We start from the raw sequence: 17,186 nt of genomic DNA, 5'->3' as shown, positions 1-17,186 counted from the left end.
TCATAACATTACAACTGTCATGACATAATGGCCATTTATTACATCAGAATTGATAATGACATCACAATGCAATTTGTGGCATCATAATAGATTGTTATATCACAAAATATTTATGAACTCACAGTGCATTTTATAACATCACTTATGTTATATCACAATGATCATTGGGGCATCACAATTAACTATATCAGAATTGGTTATGACATCAAAATTCATCTTATGACATCACAGTGTCCCTTATGACATCACAGGTGAATAATTCCACATTGCTGTTTATTACATCAGAATGCAGTTTATCTAGGTCACCTTCAGACAGAATCAGAAATGTGTGAGACACAGTCTACTGAAGGCTTGAGTTACTCTCCATACATTTCTCTTTGCTTCTCTGTTTATGCAGTTGGCTACAGATGAACCCATGGTTGTATCTTTCATGCACGTAGTTTCATTTGGCTGGCCAATCTGGTATTCATTCAATTCTTCAAAAAGTTTCTGTTAACCAGTTAGAACTCCCCAATGTTCACCTAAATTTTCTCTCACGTTTATATGACTTCCCTGTTGATTTTCTTCCTTTGCCATTTCTTCTGTTTACTAGTTTATCTAGGTGAGCCATCCGGTCTCCTGTTCATACCACTCTGCAGTTCTCCTGCACTGACTTAGCACTCTGTGGCTTTACACTCCTGTTTATCTCCATATGGACTTCTATGGATTTAAGAGAGTTGTTCACCTCCCTGTTGAACTCAGTACTATGTGGAATGTGGGCGACTTACCCAGTGCCTTTACTGCTCCATCACATTGTTTCTGTTTTATATTTTTAAGTTTTTTCAAATATTCAGAGATAGATGGCCCATGCTATGTTAAAAGAATTAAACTTCACAAACTACTTAAAACATACAAGTTAACTTAGGGATTTTTTTTGTTATTGTTGTTTTTTTCTTTTCCTTTTCTCTTTGAGTGTGAGTCACATAGACATATTTATCACGTGCATAGTAACTGTGAATTCTCTCCTAGATATTGAAAGTCACACATTGCAGAGTATGACTATTTTATTTTATTTCTCAAAAAAAGTTGTTTTGGGATGCACATGGAAGATCACTGTCCAGATTAAACATTTGAAATCAGTTGCTTGGAATGATCAGTGCCCAATCCTCCAGCTTATGGGTTTCTTTTGGCTTTTTGTTGGGGGGCGAGTCTGTGCTTCAGTTGTCAACCAATAGGTTGTAGGTTTTATTTGCAAATTAAGTTTGCTTGACTTTTTAAGGTATATATATATATATATATATATATATTTTTTTTTTTTTTTTTACTTGAAAGAGCTAGAGAGAGAAAAAAAAGAAAGAGAGATAGAGAAAGTCTTACAATCACTGGTTCACTCCCCAAATGGCCTCAATCAGGGTTAGGCAGATCTGAAGGCAGAATACAGGAGCTTCTTCTAGATCTCCAACATGGGTGCAGGAGTCCAATCTTTGGTCACCCTCAAATGCCAGTGGCACAGAGCTGGATCACAGGTAGAGCAGCCGGCACCACAACATGTTATCAGCATAGCTATGCCTGCTTGTTTTGGGTTTCCATTTCCCTGGCATAACTTTTTCCAACTCTTTGCTTTAAGTCTGTGTGTATATGTGTGAAGTGTGTTTGTTCTGGGCAGTATATAGTGTGGTTGTGATTTGATGATTAGGATTAATATTAAATAAGAACCAAGATCTGTGATTTTATTGATTGGATAAGTATCCTACCTGCTCTATTACTGAATTTCATGGTGAAATGTGTTCCCTGATTACTTCTAATGTCAGACACCTTTGAAATTTTCTTATACGGCTGGTCTGGTGGTGGCGAGTTCTTCTGTGACATTGAATGAGATCCCTTCAGATTAAGGCTGCTTAAGATTCTTTGAGCTTGTAACTGGAAAGTCATGTTTCTTTCAAGATCTGGGAATTTTCAACCATCATTTTGTTTAGTAGGTTCTCCTTCAGAAGTATCTGTAATATGAATATTTGTTTGCTTCAAGGTATCCACAGTTTGTGTAGATATTCTTCATACTTTTTCATTATTTTCTCTTATTTATTTTTTTCCTGATTGGGTCAGTTCAAAATTCTAGTCCTCAAGGTCACGCATTCTTTCTTCCACTTGGTCTATTCTGTTGTTAAAGCTTTCCAATGATGCATTGATTTCACTGGTTGAAGATTTTATCTCCTAAACCAATATGTAGTTATTAATGAGTACTATCACCTTAGCAACATTTTTGATAAATCCAGCTTTTATTACCCTAACTAAAAATTATGTAATTGCCTGTAAGATTACCTTTTAACTCATACGCCACTGCAAAGGTGAACATTGAGATTTTCTTGTTTTAGTTGACAAAAAAAACTCACAAATCATGAAATGCTTGTCAAACAGTACACACTCGACTCTGGTTTTGTATGCAAGAGGGCTGTTCATTTAATCAAACACCAGGATGGAGTTTGGCTAACAAAACATCACCAGCACAATAGTTTGTTTCAATTTGAATGTACTCAGTGTTCATTATCTGACTAGAGTACAAAGACACAGAGCAGATCCCTTAGTTGATCCTTCTGTTCATGTGGTCTTCCCTGTTGCCAGCATCTCCACGCTCTGCAGAATGGGTGAACTTTGTCTTCATCCCAGCTCTGGGAGGAGATAACCCGAAGGACCTCAGAAAGGCATCTGCTTCCTTGGAGTGTGTTCCATCAGATCCTCCATGCAGCTGATGTTCTGTTTACTGAGAAAATGCGTGTTCTCTCTCAAGGCAATTTTTCTTCTTGCTGATTTCCCTACAGCCATGCTTACAAATTGGTTCATTTACTGACTTCATATTTCGTTTTCCCCTGTAGTGTATGATTCCTTGATACTCAACCTGTTAACTGAATTCTTATTGATTAAAAATGTTGCAGGGTCCGGCAGCGTGGTCTAGTAGCTAAAGTCCTCACCTTGAACACACCAGGATCCCATATGGGCGCCAGTTCTTATCCCGGCGGCTCTGCTTCCCATCCAGCTCCCTGCTTGTGGCCTGTCGAGGACGGCCCAAAGCTTTGGGACCCTGCACCTGGGTGGGAGACCCGGAAGAGGTTCATGGTTCCTGGCTCCGGATCGTCGCAGCACAAGCCCTTGCGCTCATATGGGGAGTGAATCATTGGACGGAAAATCTTCCTCTCTGTCTCTCCTCCTCTCTGTACATCTGCCTTTCCAATAAAAATAAATAAATCTAAAAAAAAAAAGATACTACTGGTTGAAGAGTTAGCTATACACATTCTAGCAAAAATTTCAAATTACCTTTCATTGTAATCATGCTATAATCAAGCTATCAGCATTCCTCCCAAGACCTGCTGAGCAATTTGGCAAAGCCTGACATCTTCTTACTAACACAGCACTGCTTTACCAAATCTGAGGTGATCTCCAAATTGCAACGAACAGCAGAGAATGAACATTAGAAGAATCTCGAAACCAGAACCTCCCAGTTAAGTTAGTACACACTGGGCAGCAGACCTGAGACAAAAACAACTCAGAAATTTTGATTATGTTGAACCATTTTCATTAAATTTCACCCCAGCCCCAGCCCTGAGGACGACTAGCTTCATGCATCAGACACATGCTTTCAGTCTCCAAAGAAGACTGCCACGTGGCCAGCCATCTTCTTTTTGTTTGTTTCATTGTTGATGCATATTTTTAGATTTACCAAACATCCAGTCCATAAACTTTTCTCTTCATTAGCTACATCATCTGAGTTGTCCTTTTCTCCATTTGTGTACCCTGCTTTCCTTCAGAGTTTTATTAGTATGTGCGCGTTCTTTTAATGCTTGCTAATCAACTCATAGGTACTATTCTTTCTAGCTATAGTGATGATAATAATAATGAAATAAATGTGTCTTCTTTTTCTGAGTTTTGTAATCAGAAAAGAGTTATCAAGGATATTTTAATAGGGCCCAGTGGCGTGGCCTAGCAGCTAAAGTCCTCGCCTTGAACGCACCTGTGTCCCATATGGATGCCGGTTCTAATCCCAGCAACTCAACTTCCCATCCAGCTCCCTGCTTGTGGCCTGGGATAGCAGTCAAGGACGGCCCAAAGCCTTGGGACCCTGCACCCGCTTGGGAGACCTGGAAAAAGTTCCTGGATCCTGGCTTCGGATCGGCATAGCATTGGCTGTTGCACTCACTTGGGGAGTGAATCATCAGATGGAAGATCTTCCTCTCTGTCTCTCCTCCTCTCTGTATATCTGACTTTCCAATAAATAAATAAATATTTTTTTAAAAAAAGAATATTTTAATAGAATGAGAGTGAACAAATTGTGATGTATTCTCTTGTCATGTGTGGCATGACTTAACTCATCTCAGCATCCACTATGCATTGTGCAGCCTGGCTCAGTCCAGCTTGTGCTGGTGACTGCTGCAGCTTATCCCCTTACAGCCAGAACACTGGCCATGCCCTGATGTGAACTGGCTGGTGTTGAGCCCTGACCTGATCCCTCCCACACCCTGTTCTGGTTCTCAGATCAGCCAGTGGATGTTGTAAACTGGCCCAACCTGGTCTGTGCCCAGACCTGACCCACATGTAAGTCAGTGGGTACTGTAACCTGGCAAGGTCTGGGCTTCTCCTTGCCTTGGTTCTTGCACTAATCTGCAGGGCCTACATCCCAATGAAGGAATTTTCCAAGTTCCCCTGTTGGGTCTCCTTACAGTGGCCGATATCGGACATTAGTGGGTCCTTAGCTCACATTGATTTTGTCCACCTCCTGTCCTGGCAGGGACAGTGCCCCTTGTTCAAGTGGTTCACGCCCATACGAGTTCTTACTATTGGGTTTTTGCAGCCTCGCCATGCCTTATCCACACACAGACACAACTTCCATTTTTTTATTTTTTAAGATTTATTTTTTGGGGGCCCGGTGGCGTGGCCTAGAGGCTAAAGTCCTTGCCTTGAACACACCAGGATCCTATATGGGCGCTGGTTCTAATCCCGGCAGCTCCACTTCCCATCCAGCTCCCTGCTTGTGGCCTGGGAAAGCAGTCGAGGACGGCCCAAAGCTTTGGGACCCTGCACCCGTGTGGGATGCCCAGAAGAGGTTCCTGGATCCTGGTTTTGGATCGGTATAGCATCGGCCATTGCACTCACTTGGGGAGTGAAACATCGGACAGAAGATCTTCCTCTTTGTCTCTCTTCCTCTCTGTATATCTGACTTTTCAATAAAAAAGAAAAAAATCTGATGGTTCACTTCCCCAAGTAGCCACAACTGTTAGAGCTGAGCCAATCTAAAGCCAGGAGTCCGAAGCCTCTTCCAGGTCTCCCATTCGGATGCAGGATCACAAGGCTTTGGGTTGTCCTCAATTGCTTTCCCAGGCTACAAGCAGGGAGCTGGATGGGAAGCAGGGCTGCTGGGATTAGAACCAGTGCTCATATGGCATGTTAGTATGTGCAAGGCGAGGATTTTAGCTGCTAGATTTTGCTATCACACTGAGCCCCAGACACAACTTTTGCATGGTTCTCATGAGTACCAGTGAGAGTACTGGTACATTCTGTTGCTCCCCAGACCCAGTCCACAAGCACTCCAAGGTAGGCTATAGCCATGTCCAGCCCAGCCTGCTGCCCTCAAGCCAGCTGAGGTGTCCCCTTCACTCCCCAGCCAGGCCCATTGCCATCCGTATATCTTAGACATACCAGTGGAGATTGCAGTTCTACAGGGATGAGTCCACATATCCCCCACAGATTCTGCCACCAAATCAGATTCTCTCACATGCTAATTATTGTCATGGCCCAACCTAATTTAACCCTTTCCCTGTTCTGACTCTCAGTGGTGGGTACTGTGATCTTGCCCTGTCAGGTACGCCCCAGCCTTAACTTTACTGTGTGTCAGAGAATGTTGCTCAGTGATGGTCAATGCTAACTACCCCAGCCTTAGCTTTAATTGTGTTAGTGAGTGGTGCTCAGTGATGGTCAATGCTAACTGCCTGAGCTCAGATCTCCCATGTGTATTGGTGCTTTAGAATGACCTCTAATGGTCTTCCCATTTTCCCTTCCAAACCCCTTGGTCTCAAGACCCTCGCTTATCTGAAAATACAGTGGCCTTATCCATGGATGTCCCTCAATAGTCATTCCTCTTGGACATGAACCCTGAGGTCCCAACTTAGCCTCATTTATACCATAATCTATATGCCATATAAGCTCACATCCCCAAGTCCCTACAGTGTGTTGCCATGGGGCTGGCCGATGACTTCTCCCAGTGCCAGTGGCACCTGAGCAGACCAATTTGGAGCTACCTCTGCTGCTGCTGGATGAGTGGAGACAGGAGGACCCTGTGCATGCATGCCCCTTGAATTTGCCTGCTGCTCATGTTGAACATGCAGGATCAAGGTGATTCCAGGTGAGCTCAAATTGGAGTCACCTCTGACGCTGCTGGATGAGTGGAGTCAGGATGACCCCATGCATGCACCACTATGCATGCTTTGATAGACTACTGTGTTCCATAAAAATACATGATATGGCAGGCCAGGCATGCAAAGTGGAACCTCCACTTCATCAGCTGCTTTTGGCTGATGAGTGGGGGCCGCAGCCAGCCCTGACTGCTTAAAAAGCAGCTGGTACCATCTTAACCTGGTGGGCCAGTGTGCCCAGTGAGCACCAGGGTGTTGGGCTTTGCCTGCTGGCAGTCCATCAATAAGCCCTGGGAACTCTGGGTTGACAAATTATTGCCTAGGAACATCCATGCATAAGGTCACTGAATGTGTAAGTGAGGAATGATTCCTGAAGGACATCCAACAGTAGGGCCACTGTACTTGCTGGTAAGTGAGGGGACTGAGACCTGGTGGTATGGAGGGGAGAGGTTTGAAGATCTGTATGGATCAGACTGATTCACCAGTCCACACGGGAGTCCTGAGTTGGATTTGTTAACGCAGAGCATCACTGACCACCACATGCCAGGCCACACAGGAAAGCTATGGCTGGGGGGCCTGTCTGGCAGAGCTAGATCCCAGTACCTGATTGAGTGTCGGAACAGGGGACAGATCACATTAGGCAGGGTCATGAAACTAACTAGCTCACGAAAGAACCAGGTTCAGGGGTAGATTCTGCAGGGCATAAGTGGGCTCAGCCCTGTGCCAATACTAGTCCTGCTGGTTAGCTCAAGAGTTAGGGTGGTAATGGACTGAACTAGGTGTGAACATGGAACTCACTAACACTCGCAGATCCTGGAGCTGAGGATAGGATGGGCATGTCCAAGCTGCAGCCTCGGGGTTTAGACCTGCCATTAGGCCCCAAGGTCACCAAGGGTGAGGCAGATGGTGGCCACCAGATGGTGAACCACCAGAGACAAGTTGGTGAGGAATGTCTGCTAAGGTTACAGGTTTTAAAGATAAAGAAGGGGAGGGCAGGAGGGAGCCTTCTGGCAGACCCCATGCCCACCAAAGATGCTATAATTGGCTGTATGACAGGTCTGTCTCCCTAGATCTTCCGGTGATGTCAGAGGTCATGTTCAGGTATACTCCCTTTGACCTTGTAGCCATGTTGGAAGTCACACTCCACATGTAGGCCTGAAGGCTGTGCCTCAGGCCATGGGGAAGGTTAGGCTTAAGCCACACCCCCTAGGCAGCAGGGCAGGGGCCTGGGTGATTGCCCACACTGCAGCACCTGCATGAGCATCCTAAAACAGGATGTGGTTCAGGCTGGTCCACAACATCCATCAGCTTATACAAAGGCCAAGATGTATTCTAGGGTTCAGAAAAGCTGGGCAAGGTAGCCCCATCCATTGACAAGTGTTTAGGTTGGTTTTAAAAGGGGGCAGACTGGGCAGGGCCGAGCAAACATTAGCTCCACTGATGAGTGCAGAAACCAGGCTGGAGTGCAGGTCATGCCGGGCTAGGGTATCACACCTACTGGTTTACATGAGCCAGGAATGGGAGCAGACTGAGCAGGGCCAGGTTGCAGCACCCACCAGTGAGAGTTGGGACTGGGGGCTGGCTAGGTCAGGCCAGCTTGCAACATGCAAAATCAAAGGCTCAGGCAGACAAAGGGCTATGCCAGGCCAGTTCAGAACAACCACTGGCATGCATGAAGTCTGTGGATGAGAACAGGCTTGGTTGGGGAGCAAAGGAGATGCCCTGGCCGGGTTGTGATTCTCATTGGTGAGCACAAAAGCTAAGATGGGAGTTGTGGTCTGGTCTGGGTATGGCTGCAGGGTCCCTTGGCTGGGTTTGGGATATGCCGAACTGGGCTAGACTGCAGCACCCACTGGTGCTCATGAGGACCAGGGCCGGTGGAGGAAGGGCTAGGCTAGATCTCTGCCCCTGCTGAGCCATGTGTGAGCTGTGTCTAGGTGCAGACCAGGTTGGCTGGACTGTAGCACTCAACAGTAAGAACCGGAATGGGTGAGGGCCGGTCAGAAGGTAGACTAAACAGGGCTGCCCCATGAACCTACTGGTGTACACGAGATCTGGCATTGGGAGAGATCCTGATGGAGGAGCTTGGCAGAAATCTTCTATTGGGACACACTCCCTACAGGTGAGTGTAAGAACCAAGAAAGGCCCAGACCAGGCCAGGTTATGATACCCACAGACTTACCTTTGGTTCAGGTCTGGGGCAAACCAGACTGGGCCAGTTCATACCAAATGAACTGGCAAATTCGAGAGCCAGAACAGTGTGTGAGTCATGCCAGTTTGGGCCACAATACCAGCCAGTTCACATTAAGGATAAGATGGGGGACTGGCTGATCTTGTTAAGCTGTAGTTCCCACCAGCCTGAGCTGGAATTGGGGTGGGCTCGACTGGGCTGGGTCGGGCTACATTACCAACTGGCAAATGCTGAGGTGAAGTGGGCTGTGTCAGATTGGGCCATAGCACCCAACCAGCATATGTGTAATGTGGGTGGTGGTGGTGCGCATTGACCCAGAGGGGGAGCTGTGGAGGTCACCCTACTGGGCCACCATTCCCACTGGTAAGCATGAGAGCTGGGATTAGGGGCAGGCCAGGTCAGGCAGGGCTATAGCATCTGATGGCCTACGTGCAAGCTGGACCAGGGAAAAACCAGGGTGGGTTGACTGTGCCTTCTGGTACATACATTAGCCGAGTGGGTGTGGATAGATTGGGCTTTGCCACAGCATCAGCTGGCAGATGCTGGCACTGGGGCCAAATTCTGTCAGGTGCCAGCATGGCTAGAAAAGTGGTGGCACCCACTGGCTCCAGTGTGGACCGGGGCTGGTTGGGATGAATTAAGCTTCAATGCCCATTAACATGTAGGAGAGCCGAAAGGGGTGTAGGACAGATGGGACCAGTCTGCTGTACATACTGGCAAGCATAGGAACAAGGGTAGGGGAAGGGTCTGGTGGGGGTTATTGCGGGTTGCCCTGACTAGGCTTCAGTTCCCACCGGTTTGCATGAAGGCCAAGTTTGTGGTGGGCAGGATTAGGATGGACTGCAATACCCATTGGTTTGCGTAAAGTATGGGGCTCGAAACAGAACTGACCCAACAATTCCAGCTACCAGTGTGTGTAGGCTGATTTGGGTGACAGACTGTGCCAGACCCTGTATTGGCAAACACACACAAGAATCAGGTCTGGGATGGCCTCAGATGAGGTTTCTTTGGTGATTCCCTACCAACTGAACCACTGGACTTAGAACCCCAACCATGGACAAAATTGGAGAGTCCATGGTCTGACCATGCAGTGCATGTCAGAGATGGGTCTCCTCAGTGGCTTAGATGGAGCATTGGGCAGCATATCCAAATGTACATGAAGATTATGGCAATACATTGGAGCCTCCAGAAGACACCTGGTACCATGGCATAGGACGGAAGACAGAACAAATTGATCAACTACTCCAACCAAGTGTTGACAGTGAAGATCTGGGCAGACGGAGACTAACGTGGACCATAGCAGCCAGTGGATTCAGGAGAGATTTCGTCATGATTGTAGTGGCATGATCACCAGCAATACAGGCCTGTTGAATTAGCAAAACCTTTTGAGAACTTCATGGCATTGTAAATTTCTATTTTTCTTCCTGTTGTTGATTTTGTATTAGGGCTTTTCATTTAAGGGGATAGGTAACTGTGTAATGGAGACTATCATATCCAGATGTGAGGAACAATGCAGTATGCATCTCTACTTCCAGATCAAAGATGGACTACTAATGAAACTATTAGCTATACTTGATAATGGGATGTGGGACTCTCCATGCCTGCAATGACGGGCATGTGACTGTTTATGAGGAACTGTACTATAGTGATGATATGGGGGAACTCTGTTCGGGGAGGGGGCAAGGGAAATCCCAAGGCCTATGGAACTGTATCATAAAATGACAATAATAAAAAAAGAGAGGGGAGAAAAATAATGAAATAAAAATTCAAAAATCTTAAATATGTAAATAAAATGTACAGGCAAAAAGAACATGTAAAAATGCATGATATATAATAATCAAAACTTGGAAATGTGGCCTAATGGATAACCCACTGCTTAGGATATTTGATGTTCTAAGAATATCTGTTTTCAATTTTCTCAAAAACTCTGAAACAGATTGGTGACCACTCAATAAGTGAGTTACTGCCATCAAAATGGGAGAGAAATAATGTTCCTTGGCTCAGCCCTACATAAATGCTCTCACTGGCGTTTAAGGCAGTAAACTGGTGAGTAAGATCTGTCTTACTCTCTAAATAAAAATATTATATTAATATTGAGGCAGGTATGCCTGTGGGCAATCAGGATGCTTAACTCTGGTGAGACCCTGGGCAAGCCTGGCCTGGGTCCTTTTAGGGCAGGCATACATGTGGGCTGCTGGGTTGAAAGTGTGCTCTGGGAACTTGGGAGTGTCAGCTTGCTAGGGGTGTGGGGGTGAGGGGAGGCATGTGGGGACTTGAGGGCTCATGTCCAGGTGAGGAATTACTCCTGAAGGGCTTCTATCAACAAGGCCACTGTATTTATAGGTAGAGTCATATGGAAGGCAGAACAGAAAGACCTCTAAGCATTAGAACAAAAAATCAGCACACATGGGAGACCTGAGATGGACTACTTAACATAGACCATCCCCCAAAACCTTTCACAGGGGCTAAGGCTAGGGACCTAACTGGCAGGGCAAGATCACAGAATTTGCCATTGATAATTGGGTGATGGGTACTGTTGCGTTGAGCTGTGATACTAAGCAGCATGCAAGAGAGTCATGTCTGGGGGCAATTCTGTTCAGGGGTATGTGGTTCGACGCCTATGGAACTCCAATTTGCACTGATTTGCTTAAGAGCTGGGTGTAGTGGTGGGCTGAGCTAGGCATGACCATGGAACCCTCCAAAATCCATGGGTACTGAGGTTGAGTAGAGGTTGTGCTGTCCCAATTTGCAACATCAACAGGCACACCCAAGAAAAGGGTGTGGGGCAGGCTGGGCCACAACATTCACCAACACGTACATATGCCAGGATGGAGCAGACAGACTATGCTGAGTAAGGGTCTAGCGTCTGCTGGCATGACTCGGGCTATATGAGATATGGGTCTGGGAGTGGGGCCTGGTTCCCCTGGTGGGCCGTAGATCCCACTGTTGAACAGGCATGGGTGTTGGTCAGGCTGGGCATGGTAGTTCCAAGTCAGCAAGTGTGTGAGTTGGTTCTGGAGAGGGGCAGACCAGGCAGGGCCAGGCCAACCTTAGCTCACTGGCAAATGCAGGAATCCTGCTGGAGTGCAGGTCATGCTGAGCTAGGCTATCACATCTACTGGTTTGTGAGAATCAGGCATGACAGCAGACCAGAGAGGGCTAGGCTGCAAAACGTGCCAGTAAGACTGGAGGTGGGTCAGGCCAGGCTGCAGCATTTGATGGCAAAGGCTAAGGTGGGGAGAGGGCAATGCTGAGCTGGGTCAGACCTACCACTGGCACACACAAAATCAGGGGCTGGGAATAGGCCTGACTGGGGACCTAAGGGGAAGCCCTGGATGGATTGTGGTTCCCTCTGGTGAGTGTGAGGGCCAGAATGGGGGTGGCGATTTGGTGGCTGCAGTATCCCTGACATGGGTGTGCACTGGGTCTGGGGTGTACTAGACTGGCACTAGACTCTGGGACCTACTGGTGCTCCAGAGCCAGGGTGGGTGTAGGATGGGTTGAATCTTGTGAGAGCTCTATGGGTGTGGAACAAGTATGGCTGCGCGGTAACATCCAACTGTAAGAACTGGAATGGATGGGAGCCAGATGGGTAAGGCCACAGGAGGTAGACTAAGTCAGCCTGGTCTAAGGACCCACTGGTGTGTGCACAAGATCTGCTACTGGAAGGAGACCTCAGAGAGGAGCTTGGGAAACTCCTTTGCCAGGACAAAGTCCCTACAGGTGAGCACAAGAACCAAGGCTGGGAGTATCCCAGGTCAGGCCAGGTTACAGCACCCCCTGGCATATGTGTGTTTCAGGTCTGGGGATGGGTCAGATCATAACAACCATTGACAGATCTGAGAAGCAGGACAGGCTGGGTCAGGCCACAGTGCCAGCCAGTTCACATTAGTGCCAGGACTGGGGATTGGTTGGACTGAGTTGAGCTGTAAAATCCACCAGTGCAAGCTGGAACTGGAGGCAGATGGGATCAGGCCAGCTACAGCACTCACTAGTATATGCCAAGGTGAGATGGGTCATGCCAGACTGTGCTGCAGCACCCACCAGTATACATGAGACCAGTAGGTGAGCTCTGAGACACTCTAGTGAAGCCACTGCTCCCACAGGTGAGTGTGAGAGTTGGGACTCAGGGCAGACCATGCCAAGAAGGGCTCTAACACTGGTTGGCCTACATGCAAACTGAGTTAGGAGAAGAGCCAGGCTGGACTGACACTATTCAGTGGTGTAGGCATGAGCCAGGGTAAGGGCAAACTGGCCAGGCTTTGCCACAGCATCAGCTGGCAAATGCTGAGACTGGGGACAAGTCCTGTTGAGCTAGACTGCAGAACCACCTGGAGAGTGAAAGATCTGTAATAGGGAGTGGGTCCATTGGGGAGGTTGTGGGCACTTGTCTAATGGGCTGCAACTGCCACTGGTGAGCATGAGAACAGAAATGGAAGCAAGCCTGGCTGGTCAGGCTGTGGCATCTGTTGGTATGAGTGAAGGCTAGAGGGTGGAGTCGGTTGAGTTGTTAGGCTTCAACACCCAATGATATGTATGAGAACTGAGCGTAGCACACACTGGCTTGCACATTAACCAGGGCTCTACACCAGCCCAGAATGGAGGGGCTGGGGGTTGCTCTCTATGGAGCTGCAGTTCCTGCTGGTGTGGTGAGGGCCGAGTACGTTTGGAAAGGTTAGGCTGGGCGATAGCACCCACTGGCTTGCAAAAACCAGGCTGGAGATAGATCTGATCTAGCAATTGCAGTAGACAGAATGAGTGACAGAATGTGCCAGAACCTGTACTGGTGGCATACGCAGGAGTCAAGTCTGGAATCACCTCAGATGAGATTTCTTTGAACTTTTGGACTCAGAACCCCAACCATGCAGAGAACTACAAGGTCTGTGATCTGATCGAGAAGTGCGTGTGTCTGAATAGAGTCTCCTCAATTACTGAAGATGGTGAAGTGGAAAGCATATCCAAATGCAAATGGAAGATTTGCCAGTCCATTGGAGCCTATGGAGAACACCCAGTACCATAGCAGAAGAAGGAGGGCAGAAGAAATTGATGAACTAGTTCCATGAATATTGACAGAAAATTTCTGGGCAAATGGAGACACTAAGTTGAACTGTGTCAGCCAATGAACCTTAGAAGGAATTCCTCAACCTTGAACCTGTGAGATTGACAGCACTTCAGAACTATGGAAGCCACTTGAGCAGAACCCTCAGAACATGCTCCACATCAGTGAGCCTTGGATTGCATCAGGGAACCTTGGATGACATCAGGTGGCTGTTCCTATGCCCAGGTATGATGAAGTTGGGAGGCTGGGTGTGACTTGTCACTTTGTTTTCCCTCTTCCCCCAAATACAGAAAGAAAAATTAGAAACAGTGATCCCACCTACTTTCCCCTAACCCTAGATCCTTCCCGCCTGAGTCAACTACATGAACATCATGAAAAATACAATTTTTAAGGGCCCAGCGATATGGCCTAGCGGCTAAAGTCCTCGCCTTGATTGCGCCTGGGATCCCATATGAGCGCCGGTTCTAATCCCAGCAGCCCCACTTCCCGTCCAGCTCCCTGCTTGTGGCCCGGAAGGCAGCCGAGGAGAGCCCAAAGCCTTGGGACCCTGCACCTGTGTGGGAGACCCAGAGGAAGTTTCTGGATCCTGGCCTCGGATCGGCATAGCATCGGCCGTTGCAGTCACTAGGGGAGTGAATCATCGGACCAAAGATCTTCCTCTCTGTCTCTCCTCCTCTCTGTATATCTGACTTACCAATAAATAAATCTTTAAAAAAAGAAAAAAGAAGAAAGATGCAATTTTTAAAAAGAGCTAATATCAATGTTTGGAATAATGTAACAATGATAACAAATCAATCTCCAGGCTAGACATGATGAAATGGACAACTTCCATTCTCAAAATAGTGAAGAATTCTACATACTGAAATAGATGGTCTAGAAATAGACCTAGCAAGAGTATATAACAAACACATTAGTAGAGAAGGATATGCTCTGTAAATAGCAAAAAAGATAAAATCACATTCTTAACACATCACATAAAAATTATTCTAGATTTACTTAATATTTCAGGTAACCAGATACTTATAATTGTCCATGAAAGGATTCCTCAAACAAGATAGAAAAGTCTAAATAAAAAGGAGTGTATGATAAATGTGCAGATATTAAAATGAGAAACCTTTCACATAACAAATATCAGAAAATGCCAAGTACCAACACACAGTCCTTGAAAAACATACTGGGATTGCATAGAATAGTCAGATATTTCCTTTATACAAATAAAAACTCAATAAAACAAAAAGGCAGGAAGACAAATGAGAAAAAGATGACAAAGCAATTCAAAGAAAACAAAGCAAGTTGAAAGTGACAATTAATACACAGCACATTCAGTACTTTTTAAACATCAACTAATATTAAGACTTAATTAAACTGTGTAAAACTAAGTTCCTGCGGACAGACATTAGAAAGTCGACATGTAATGAACTGCTATGGACAGAAATGAGTCCTTGGTAAAAAGAAAAATGAAATAAAACAAAACTCAACTAATCAAACAAACAAACAAAAAACAGTAAGGGCTGTTGGAAAAACTGAAATTCTGACAAGCCATTAAGAAAGAAAATGAAGAATGCCAAGAATTCTGGGTGAAAAATAAAAGCCTAATCCTCTGCCCTGAGTAGGATGGAAGTTAGTCTCTGTGCTGTAGTGTAGTACAATCAAGTTAAATAAAAACATAAAAATCCCTCAATATTTGTTCTTAGCAGTTTTTTTTTTCATTTTTTTAAATTGGAAAGTCAGATATACAGAGAAGAGGAGAGACAAAGAGGAAGATCTTCCATCCAATGATTCACTCTCCAAGGGACCACAATGACAAGTGTTGTGCCAGTCTGAAGCCAGGAGCCAAGAGCTTCTTCCAGGTCTCCCATGCGGGTGCAGGGTCCCAAGGCTTTGGGCTGTCCTTGACTGCTTTCCCGGGTCACAAGCAGGGAGCTGGATGGGAAGTGGAGCTGCTGGGATTAGAACAGGCAAATTCAAGGCAAGGACTTCACACATTAGGCTGCTGCGCCGGGTCCTCTTAGCAGTTTTTAAACACCAAAATTATTCAAGAGGAAAAGCATGGGTAAGCAATACAATCAAGGCATAGACACAAACACTGCACTGACTTCTATTTCCTCTGTATTCAATATGATATGTTAAAGCTACATTATGTTCCATTTCAAATGTTCAAAGAAAAGCTTCAGGACCAGAATTTCACTTATTTAAAACTTCCATTTCATTGTCTATAGCTGATATGAGTGTAATAGTCTTGGCATCCACGAAGCAGAAAATTAGCTTGTCAGATTTATGTATGCTGACCCAATTGTAATATCTGCTGCAGGCAATTTTTTTTCCTATTAATTAGTTATTTTAAATTAGGGAATAGGATTAGACTTTCAAGCAGAAATTGTGGGCAGTCTGTTTATTTACATGTCATTGAAAAATTCATTGTCATTTCTTAAAATTATTTATCTATTTGAAGATTATTAATGTATTTAGGGCACTGCCCACTTTTTGTTAAGCTTCAACATCACCAATTTCACCCATGATTTACCATACATTTGATGCTTGCTCTCCATTTTATTTTAAAGCAGAATTAAGGTCTCTTCATTTTTTTTAAATTTAATTTTGTTTTATTTTGATTATCTTTTAGAGTTGATTAGGGCTCAAAGGGTCAAGGGCTACAGGAAAGTGGGTCGGATTATTGTCTCCACATTCTCTGCTTTTCTTTCCTGTATCTTGGGGAATGGGAGAGATAAAGGGAGAAACCACACCCACCATCTCATCCATCTCAGGGTCATGCGGGGGTCATGTGGGGCATGCTCCAAGTGTCCTCCTCAAGTGGTTTCCTTAGTTCAACAGTTCTGAATTGCTGCTGATCTCGCCATTCCAAGCACGATAAAATTCTTCAGAATCCACTGGCTGACACAGTCCACCTTAGCATCTCCACTTGTCCAGATTTTCACTGCCAACACTTGGCTGGGCAGATGATTGATTTGTTCTGTCCTCTGTTGTGGTACCAGGTATCCAATGCAAGCTCCAATGTACTACCACATCCTCCATGTGCACCTGGATATGCTGTCCACTGCTTTGTCTGAGCCACTGAGGAGGCTCAGCTTTGACACTTGCACTCCATGGTCAGACCATGGAACCTGCACTTCTCTTCATGGTTGGGGTTCTGAGATCAGCGGTCCAGTTGGAGGGATCCTGGAAGAAAGTTTGAGGTGATCCCAGACCTGATTCTTGTGGTGTGCTTCTGAGTACTGGGTCCAGCACAGCCTGTTGCCCCTATCAGCCTATGCATATACTGGTGGTCAAAACTGCTGGATCAGTTCTGCCTGTAGCCCCATCTTCTGCACAAACCAATGTGTATTGGAGCCCATCCCAATCCTGCCCACTGCACACATGGCCCTCATGCACACCAGTGGGAGCTGCAGTCTAGTTTGGGTGGCTCCCAATAACCTCCACCAGGCCTGCCCTGTACCCTGGCTTCCATGCTTGCCAGTATGTACAACAGACTGGTCCAGTGTGTCCCACATCCCATTCAGCTCACATACTAGACAATGGACATTGAAGCTTAGTTTAACCC

Source organism: Ochotona curzoniae, unplaced genomic scaffold (assembly GCF_017591425.1).
Source record: "Ochotona curzoniae isolate NIBS_2020 unplaced genomic scaffold, NIBS_Ocur_1.0 patch83, whole genome shotgun sequence".
NCBI lineage: Eukaryota > Metazoa > Chordata > Mammalia > Lagomorpha > Ochotonidae > Ochotona > Ochotona curzoniae.
Note: the sequence above shows the minus strand (reverse complement) of the source record.